Source organism: Helianthus annuus, chromosome 17 (assembly GCF_002127325.2).
Source record: "Helianthus annuus cultivar XRQ/B chromosome 17, HanXRQr2.0-SUNRISE, whole genome shotgun sequence".
Taxonomy (NCBI): Eukaryota; Viridiplantae; Streptophyta; class Magnoliopsida; order Asterales; family Asteraceae; genus Helianthus; species Helianthus annuus.
Window position 1 is genome coordinate 143,481,659 of NC_035449.2, and position 9,249 is coordinate 143,490,907.

Below are 9,249 nucleotides of genomic sequence, written 5' to 3' on the forward strand. Positions count from 1 at the left end.
TGCATAATACCATTTTTTTTGTTCTAAAACTTACTAGTCATAATTACCCAAATTCTCGGGCTTGATATTCTTGGCGTATCCGCGCCATTGCATGGCTTTATGCTTACATTGGAATTTCATGCTTGGATTCGTAAAACTTTCCAATGATTTCTATTGTTCGACCCGATATCTTGGATTCGTAAGCTTAAATTAGCATAACCAGTTCATTAACGGATTGCTATCCAATACTAATGCAATATGAGACTTTCGAGTCTCTTCACACATGATCATTTAAAAGGATAATTTTGTCCCATTTGGTTGTCGAGTGATAACCATCACTTCAATGACAAGCCAAACTAATTCCAACCATTATTTTGACCCGTTTGATTGTAGAGTGAGCTTCGTCCCTTCAATGACACATCAAACACGTATATTACACTAAGACACCATTTGTACACTAATGCCAAACAATTATGCATAATGTAACGGGACTAAAGTCACGTACTTGCATAATTCATCGTCACTGATTTCTAACCATATTTACCCATTCCCGGGCTTGTTCATCTTAGCGTATCACTTCCATTCCATGGCTTACACTTTGATAATTCACAATCATCAAGTGACATACAAGTCACTTCTAAACTACCTTTTTAAATCCTTGTTTGACCCGTCTGGTTGTCTAATGGAATCCACCATCTTAGTGTCAAACCAAACATACTTTAACAAATCTTTTGACCCGTTTTGATTAATTAGTGAACTTCATCACTTCTACGATAAACTACAATCTTTCATATTTCTAATTTTAAGATATTAACTACAATAAAAATCAAATCATAATGTAACGAAACCAAGGTTACATACCTTTAAAGCACACCCTTCAAACGCACGTCACCACCGGCTTGTCCACTTGACGTTCCGGTTTCCTTTCCTATAGAGTTCAATCGCAAACCGTTTAGAACTCTCTCTCTCTCTTTTTTAACATATAACGCATTAGTTCACCATAATTTACAAATATGCGTTTTAGTTACAATTTCAGTTTTTAAGCCTTCTTTTAGGCATTTTTACAAACACCTTAAGGGCATGATTTCACACAATTCATAATCAAGTTCATAACTTGTTATTTAGCCAAAATTAACATCAATTAAGCAAATTCACCTCAATTTTAACATCAACAAATCTCAATTCACTTCATATAACTCAATTTACACTAGAATAACAATCATAATCCTAGTGTTTAATATGTTTCTACAAGACCCGCTTAACACCTTCAATGGTGATTATGAATCTCACAAGTAATAAGCAAAATTTCAATATGAAATTGACTAGGGTTTACTCCTAGACTTAACATCATTCCAAATTCATCCAAACAACATTCATGCAACATAAATTTCGAATTTCCTTGTGTTCATTCAGAAATTTAGATGGAATTTTTCTATGAAATTTACATACCTTATGACCCCTTTTCAGAGGAGATCACTATTTTATGCTCGGATTTTGATTTCGAATACGTACCATTACTCATCTACACCTTCCTTCGTATAGTCGTTTTGTTAGCGACTCGATATAGCTCGGACACGTAGTTTATCTACGTTGTCTTATGTAGAAACTTATAAGTATTCCTTCGTAGGAATGTCGTAGTTGCACGCTAGCTAATACACGTTCATATAACAACACTACGGAAATCACGCTAGGCTAGCTTTGCACAGGAATGTCAAGGTGAATTCATAACCCCCACTTTTTACTGTTTTACATTTTTATAAATGTTTTCGGGGGGGGGGGGGGAAAGACATGCAAGTTTTGCAAAAGTAAACAATTTTCGATAAGCGAAAACTTCATATTTCTAAGCCATGTTGCAAATGGATTTCAAGGAACTTAAATGGTTTAAGAACGATTTAGACTAAGCAAACCGGTTTTACAAAACACATGCGTATTTACGAAACGTGCATGATTTTCATGACTAGGGACGGGAAAGTCCTAGCTACATCAACGAGACTGGGTTGGTCTGCGTACAAAAAACGAGACAACCCAATGTGTTCATGTCCCCCTTTTCCTTTTAACGTTTCGGTTTTACAACTCTCGAGAGGAAATACATGTTTCCTTGGTATGGTTAAGCTACGGAATGAATTAGTAGATCACATGCGAATAGGCTGATACTTAAAGCACCATTAATCTGGTTTAAGACCACGGAACAAAGGGGGTAGATCTATCGGGTACAGGGTGATCCCCACTCACGAGTCCTTGTGTGACCAAATGGAGTTTGTAGGATCGTTTTCAGACCCGAATGAGTCGATCAGAGGAGTTTTTATCTATTTCAAAGGCGGAAACAGAGAAATAGACTTCGATACAGCTTGCAAATCACTTTAAAATGCTTTCTGATTGATATAACAGTAAATACAATCACTCGATAAACCGGCAGCACCTCGGTATCCAAAATCAGAGTAGTTACAACTGATTTCGCTCGAACTGCTATTTATAGCCATGAGATTTCGCTTGAAAGTGTTTCAAGCGAAATAAGAAATGTTGTTGATTCCGCTTGAAAGTAACAAATGTCATTTCAAGCGGAATTACATCACTCAAGCGAAATCACATTTAATTCTACTATTTCGAACTACGTGCCTTGATCTAACAATCTAGTACAAGACTCGATACAAGACGAAGTCGACACATGTATGCACCAACAGACTCCCCCTCAGATGTTGATGAGTTTTAAGTGTCGAGTCTTTGCATCTTCAGTCATTATCAGTCTTCGGGCTTTCTTCACTCTAACTTTCTTCAATTAATCTTTCAGGATCAACTTCCTAGCTCTTGCATCTTCATACTCTCTTTCTCTAACAGACTCCCCCTCAACTTGTGCTGGGATTGCAGTCTGGCTCAAACTCTACGCACAAATTCACAGGTTCAGGTATCGCAACCTCGCTCGCCTGCATATTCTCTATCCAAAACATATGTTTCATAAAAGATAAAATAAAACAAATTTAGAAACTCTGCTAACCACTTGTAGACACAAACTTAAAATGATTTATCATTAAAAGTTTCTAATGAACCACTTGTTAAAATATCAATTTTCTTTCCAAACACACACTCCCAAACCCGTTCATCATGTTCAGCACTCGGAATTTTGAAAATCAACTTTTCCACATCAGTTGTCGAAAATCTTTTTGAATTTTTCAAACTTTGTGCTAAAACACACCGAAAGTCTTTTTGGATTTTTGAATTGAAAGAAATACAATAAAGTAGTATTTACATACAATATTTTTGTGAGTTTGTGTAAGAGGATCATATCAGTTTCTGAGACAAATCACCAACACCGTTAAGCTTCATTTCATTTTAAGTTCTAAACGATTCACTTAGATTGTCAGTATACTGATCCACTTTAAATTTTCACACAATGTTCAATTTGTCACACCCCCAAAATCCACCCGCGGAGTACCACCGCTTGGGAGCGTGACTGACCAGGATCAAGCCATCAATCATATCAAACCATAGCATTTAATACAAAAGTAAATAGTGTAAATCATCGTGACATGATTGATGTTTCAAAACCAACATCGTTAAGTAGCGGAAGCATAGTAATGTATCTCAAAATGATTATAAGTTCACATAAAGTTCATGATCCATATCCCACAACGACCTGCTCCTCTCTTGTGCAAGCTCCATCATGTACCTAAGGTCCTGCAAGGCATGCAGCAAATAATCAACAAACTAGTTGAGCGAGTTCACAGAAAGTAAGTTCATAGTGTAATGCATAAGTATAGCTAGTGGGGGCTTCCCATACTAGTGTGTAATAAAAGTGGGGGCTTCCCATGTTCATCCTGGTTAATGAGGGCTTCTCATTAACGGTACTTACTAGACTAACTTCCGACCATGTGTTCTTCTTTACCGAGAACAGGAAAACGTACAGGGTCACGTAGGCTTTACGTGACGTGCCCTTCCCCGAGGACAGTGGTACGCGTGAGGGCTACGTAGGCTTTACGCAGCGTGGCCTTCCGACCTGGAAGCCAGTAGATGGTATTGGGTTACGTAGGCTTTACGTAACGTGTCCTCCCGACCCGGGAGACATATGGCAAATATACTGGGTTACGTAGGCTTTACGTAACGTGTCCTGACTGACCTGAGGACGATGGTCTATAGTCTGGTATATGCGTAAGTACGAGTAATCATTCCATATCCAACATATCCAACCCAATTCCCAACCCGGGAATCCCATGCCTTGGCTGTGTGAACTCACCTTGGTTTGCTCGGCAGATACACAAAGAGTATAGATAAGCTAGTAATTTGTCAATCACGTCCTAGCATGGTTGTTATACGAGTCAGGTTCGTATATAACACGTATGTAGTAACCACGTATAGTCATGGCAAACATGTACGCACGTAAGCAGATAAGATATAGCATGTGAGGATCCAATTGTTCTTAGTCCGATCATACCCGGCCCAATGACATAAGCAGCCCAATAACAAAACAGTTCAGATTCCCCAATCGGCCCAAATAGCAAACACATACAAGTCCGTTAATAAACAGTCCACAATTCAAATCGTTGGGCTCAATAGATTGGGCCCGTGACAGTGAAGGCCCAACTGTGTGCGTGTAAACGATGGTGATCTCGACTCGCAACGGGGATCTCGAGTCGCAACCAGAGAATACGAGTCGCAACAGCTGGTTGCGAGTCGCAATGGTGATCTCGGTTCATCATGGTCTGGTTACGAGTCGCAATCTGACTCGCAACCGTGGTTACGGTTCATGCGGTTGTGGTCTCGAGTGGGGTTCCGACTCGCAACGAGTGATGCCGAGTCGCAACCGCGTGTGTAACTGGTTTCCATATTTCCTGCATTGACCTATCCGTGATTCTAGCAAACAACTTAGGCAGTTTCACAATTTCGATCAGTCACAGTTAATTCCGATTTCATTCAACTTCAAATCATGAGTATCAAGCATGTTCATATTAACATCAAGAACAGGAAATCAGATTATTATAAAAACATACCGAATCATAAATCAGCTATCATGCATCCTACCCGGTTTGCATACATTCAGACTATTAACCCATCCGAATTATTCCTCATAACACAAACATACATATAACCGATTTCATGTCAAGTAACCGTATATCTTAATCATTCATGAGAACCGATTAACAATCCAATTATCATCAACATTCAACCAATATTACTAGCATACACCCTAGTTACATCGCCTAACGAATGATAGCAATCACATGATATCACAAATAATCCAAAAACATAACATCATCACTAACCGGATGAAGGTAGAGGATCGATTCGTTTCACAAGCTTCAAAGTGTGTGTGTGTGCCGTCGGGTTCCAAGCAAGCCGAGAGAGAGAGGAAAACTTCTAGGGTTTGTGTGTGTTTTTGTGTTTGTGACAACTAACCAAAACCTATCCCCAACTATGGGATTTACACGGTTAAAGGGGAGTGGGCCGAACCCACATGGGCTGCCCTAATAACCCGTGTGCAAAGTATAAGGCCCGAATGGGCTTGTGCGAGTGTGGGTGTGTTGTGCGGTCCGATTCATACATGTACAAATAGTAAACATCAAGCACATAACACAACATTTGTTCAATTAATATGATCACGTAATCACACTAGTTCGATGGTTACACGTAATGTACGAGACGGTAAAGTACGAGTTGTCACATTATCCCCAACTAATTGGAAATTTCGTCCCGAAATTTGGTATGCACTCACTGAGGAAGCTAGGTAAACTGTACTGTTCACTGATTTTCCTGGGGTGTCACATCCTCCCCCCGTTGATCTGGAATTTCGTCCCGAAATTCCGAAGTAGTAGCTTCAGCCTCAGTAGTGGTTGCCTGGTTCCCGAATAACTGGGGGTACTTTTCTGTCATCCTGTCTTCGCGTTCCCAGGTGTACTCTGGACCACGTTTGGAGTTCCAACGAACTCGAACAAGAGGGATTCTCTTGTGTTTGAGGACCTTCACATCCCGGTCCGTGATTTCAACTGGTTCCTCGACGAACTGCAACCGCTCGTCGATAGTGAGTTCCTTAAAAGGAATGATGAGGTTTTCATCTGATAAGCACTTCTTTAAGTTCGACACGTGAAAAACATTGTGAACTGCTCCGAGTTCAGCTGGTAGTTTCAACTTGTAGGCTACTTTGCCAATCTTTTCTATGATTTCGAATGGTCCGACGTACCGCGGATTCAGTTTGCCCCGTTTGCCAAAACGAACCACACCCTTCCAGGGTGAAACTTTCAATAAAACCCGGTCCCCGACCTCGAATTCCAATGGCTTTCTACGCTTATCCGCGTAGGCTTTCTGACGGTCGCGTGCTGCCGCCATGCGTTGTCGTATTTGTGCAATCTTTTCTGTGGCGTCCACAACAATCTCTGGACCCGTGATCTGACTATCTCCCACCTCTGCCCAACAGAGAGGTGACCGGCATTTACGCCCGTACAATGCCTCGAATGGAGCGGCTTGAATGCTGGTATGGTAACTGTTATTGTAAGAAAACTCCACCAAAGGGAGGTGCTTTTCCCAGCCGTTGCCGAAATCGATGACGCATGCCCGAAGCATGTCTTCAAGAGTTTGAATCGTACGCTCAGACTGTCCATCCGTCTGAGGGTGGTATGCTGTGCTCATGTCTAGTCGTGAGCCAAAGGATTTATGCATTGCTTGCCAAAGTTCTGACGTGAATCGTGCGTCGCGATCCGAAATGATGGACGTGGGCACCCCGTGCCTCGAGACAACTTCTTTAAGATATACGTCTGCGAGAGTGGAGAACTTATCCGTTTCCTTAATCGGCAGGAAGTGTGCAGACTTGGTGAGTCGATCAACTATGACCCATATCGTATCGTTCCCACGCTGGGATCTAGGTAGGCCTGTAACGAAATCCATGGAAATTTCTTCCCATTTCCACTGAGGTATCTTAGGCTGCTGAAGTAGACCAGCTGGTTTCTGATATTCGACCTTGACTCTTGCACATGTCAAGCATTTTCCAACATACGTAGCAATGTGGGCCTTCATACTAGGCCACCAATAGGTAGTGCTGATATCGTGGTACATTTTATCCGACCCTGGATGTACCGAATAGCGAGACTTGTGTGCTTCATCCATCACAAGTTCGCGTAGACCGCCATAGAGTGGGACCCAAATCCGGCCCGTTACATAGTAGGCGCCATCTGCCTTCTGTTCCATTTGCTGTCGTGAGCCGCGTAAGGCTTCAGCCTTGACGTTTTCGGGCTTCAGTGCTTCTGTCTGAGCAGCTCGTATCTGTGCAGGAAGACTGGACTGAATCGTAAGCTGTAGCGCTCGCACGCGCTTCGGTAAAGTGTCCTTTCGACTGAGGGCATCAGCCACAACATTGGCTTTGCCTGGATGATACTTGATGGCGCATTCGTAATCGTTAAGTAACTCGACCCATCGTCGTTGACGCATGTTCAAATCCTTCTGCTTAAGAATATGCTCGAGACTCCTGTGATCGGTGTAAATCGTGCACCTGGTACCGTACAGGTAGTGTCGCCATATCTTAAGCGCAAAAACAACAGCTCCCAGCTCTAAATCGTGCGTCGTGTAGTTCCGTTCGTGAACCTTGAGTTGACGAGAGGCGTAAGCAATAACCTTGTCGCGCTGCATTAACACACATCCCAGTCCCCGAATGGATGCATCACAATAAACCACGAAGTCATCTGTGCCCTCTGGCAATGAGAGGATAGGTGCACTGCAAAGTCTATCCTTTAGGTGCTGAAAAGCAGTCTCCTGGGGCTCTCCCCAGCGATAGGTAACACCCTTCTGTGTCAGTAGCGTAAGCGGCTGAGCAATCTTCGAGAAGTCTCTAATAAACCGTCTGTAGTAACCTGCCAGACCCAAGAATTGGCGTATTTCCGTTGGCGTACGCGGTGCAGGCCAGTTCCTGATCGAATCTACCTTGGATGGATCGACATGGATCCCATCCTTGTTTACCACGTGGCCTAAGAAGTGGACTTCACGAAGCCAGAAGTCGCATTTAGAAAGCTTGGCGTACAACTGTTCCTTCCGAAGGAGTTCCAAAATGAGGCGAAGATGCTGCTCGTGTTCCTCCTGACTCTTGGAGTAAATCAGGATGTCGTCGATAAATACAATGACGAACTTGTCAAGATAGGGTTTGCATACCCTGTTCATAAGATCCATGAACACCGCGGGCGCGTTCGTTAACCCAAACGGCATGACAAGAAACTCGTAGTGACCGTAACGAGTTCTGAAGGCTGTCTTGGAGACGTCCTCATCCCGGACTCTCAGCTGATGATAACCAGACCTCAAGTCTATCTTCGAGTAGTAGCACGACCCTTGCAACTGGTCGAATAAGTCGTCTATGCGTGGAAGAGGATAACGGTTCTTCACCGTCACCTTGTTCAGTTCCCTGTAGTCTATACACATCCTGAACGTACCATCCTTCTTTTTCACGAAAAGTACTGGAGCTCCCCAAGGCGAAGAGCTTGGTCGTATGAAACCCTTTTCCAAGAGTTCCTGCAGTTGCTTTGACAATTCCTCCAATTCCGATGGAGCTAGACGATATGGTGCGCGAGCTATGGGTGCTGCTCCTGGAGCGAGCTCGATCCGAAATTCGACCTGACGATGAGGCGGTAAGCCAGGTAAGTCTTCAGGAAACACCTGAGGGTAATCGCGTACAATTGGAATATCCTCCAATTTCTTTTCCTTTGCTGATGCGTCTGTAACGAGAGCCAGAATGGCTGCGTGACCTTTTCGTAAGCACTTCTGAGCCTTCAAGAAAGAGATGACGCCAACCACAGCACCACTCTTGTCGCCTTGAACTTCTAGAGGTTCCTGACCCGAACGAGGAATGCGAATAACCTTTTCGCTGCATAAGATTTCTGCCTGGTGTTGGGACAACCAATCCATCCCAATCACGACGTCGAAGCTACCCAAAACTATGGGAATGAGATCAATGGAGAAGGCTTGACCAGCTAGGATAAGATTACAACCCTGAACTACGTGCGTGGCTTCTAGACTTTTACCGTTAGCTAACTCTACTACATGTTTGGTGGGTAAAAGTGTTGGTGCACGTTTTAGCAGTTGACACATTTTCACAGACATATAGCTTGTATCCGCACCCGAATCAAATAAAACAGTAACGTAAATATTGTCGAGGAGAAACTTACCCATAACAACGTTGGGATCGTTCACTGCGTCGCCTCGACCTAGTACAAAAGCACGACCACGAGCTTCATTGCCGTTGTTGTTGTTGCCGCCGTTATTGTTGCCGTTGCCCTGGTTGTTATTGTTGTTGCGGTTCTGGTT

At 43.0% G+C, this 9,249-nt stretch overlaps 1 long non-coding RNA gene across 1 annotated transcript; it reads right to left on the reverse strand.

The window, feature by feature from the left end:
• Positions 1 to 837: 837 nt before the first annotated feature.
• LOC118489199 lies at positions 838 to 1,469 on the reverse strand. The gene is made up of 2 exons (XR_004886740.1): positions 1,429 to 1,469; positions 838 to 907 (listed from the first exon to the last, which is right to left on the reverse strand). It is a non-coding gene; the product is annotated as an uncharacterized LOC118489199 (long non-coding RNA).
• Between the last annotated feature and the right edge of the window lie 7,780 nt (positions 1,470 to 9,249).